Source organism: Rhinopithecus bieti, unplaced genomic scaffold (assembly GCF_001698545.2).
Source record: "Rhinopithecus bieti isolate Rb0 unplaced genomic scaffold, ASM169854v2 scaffold_33302, whole genome shotgun sequence".
Lineage (NCBI taxonomy): Eukaryota > Metazoa > Chordata > Mammalia > Primates > Cercopithecidae > Rhinopithecus > Rhinopithecus bieti.
In genome coordinates this window covers 894,580-896,134 of record NW_016814366.1, presented here as the reverse complement: position 1 = coordinate 896,134, position 1,555 = coordinate 894,580, and positions in this window count along the sequence as shown.

The following is a 1,555-nucleotide window of genomic DNA, read 5'->3' as shown; positions in this document are numbered from 1 at the left end:
AAAAAAAAAAAAAAAAAAAAAAAAAAATTTGTAATATCGTGATACTTTGTTGTTTATTCCACGTGTTGTACCGGCTCAGATCGTGATTCTATAACTTAACATCTTCAGACATCTAAGCTGAAGCTCAGTCCCAACTGGGTACCTGGATAGATTCCAGAGGCAAACTTTCCCTACATCCTAGATTGTCTAGTGTTGGTAGGATGTGGGTTAACCCTTTTCAACTTTAGCAGTTCGGAAAAGTTTGCCTCTGGAATCTATCTGCCTGTCACCTCAGCTTCTTTCCCTCTTGACCTAATTGTCCCATTGCACAGAATCTGTCTCTTACGCAGTAGAGAATATTTAAGCACAAAAAACTTTTACGAGTCAGGGAATAAGATTCCAAAGGTAGAATTGCAAGCAGTGGTGCTGCAGCGTGAGGATAGATTCTACTCAACACCTCTTCAAATCACATGACAAGTTCCCTGCCTCCTGATTGTATGGGGACAGTCTGGACGGTGGGGGTAGGGGGCACATAAGAGTGTGTTAAGATTTAGCCATTGCTCTGACTCACCTCGGTGGCCTGGGAAACAGTCTGCTGGCTTCTTGAGTGAGGCTTAAAGAAAAGGAGAAAAATATAGAAAAAAATAATTTTCCAATTTAAAAATTATCTTGCCTCACTCTTGCAGAGAACTATGCAGATTCTTTCTGACCTGTTCTCCTCTCTCTAGCCATTGATTTGTTTTGTCTGAGTCTATCTAACCTACAAATACAGCTGATCATTCTGCTGTGAGAATGTCACTTTTTAATGACACACAGTTTAACAGACTTGCCTTCTGTGATCTAAACAGTATCTCTAAATCCAGATCACTTGGTTTATAAATGTTTTCCAGAAAATTATTATCAATCCTCTGCGAGATGCTGCATCGGACCAGGTGACACTGGTGTCATGGGTCACTTACTGATCTGGTAGTGTAGAGTACAGGCTACTCCATTAAGATGTCCATTCTCAATGGGGAAGATATCACTCCCAACTGGGTGAAAAATTGGTCATCAAGGGCAAAAAATATATATATATATTTGTGTGTATAAAAAACAGATATGCATACAGCACATGAGCAGACATACAGTTTATCTCTGCTATTAAATTTTTATGGGGGAAATCTCTAAAATGTCTACAAAGCCTCTTTCTCAGGAGTAGTGATAAATGTTGAGAAACCCTGATCTATGTATTACAAAGGAAAGAGAACTAACATTTATGGAGAGGCTTTAACAGTTGCCAGCAGTTTCATGCACCGTCTTATTTAATCCTCACAATAGTCATTTATGGATGAGGAAACTGAACTCAAATAACTTACCCAAAGCCACACAACTAGTAGGTGGCATAGCTGAGGTTTGAGGCCAAGTCTGTTTCCAAAGCCTTTCTGCTTCCATTAAACCAGGCTGCAAAGTCAAAGTCAGTTCAGAGATGGCTTGAGTCATTCTCTCTGCCCCCAGATATTTACCTTGTTGTTGGAGAGTAAGAACAGGAAAATAAGCAAATCACTAGCAGTACGTATGTATATGTCATTACATTGTC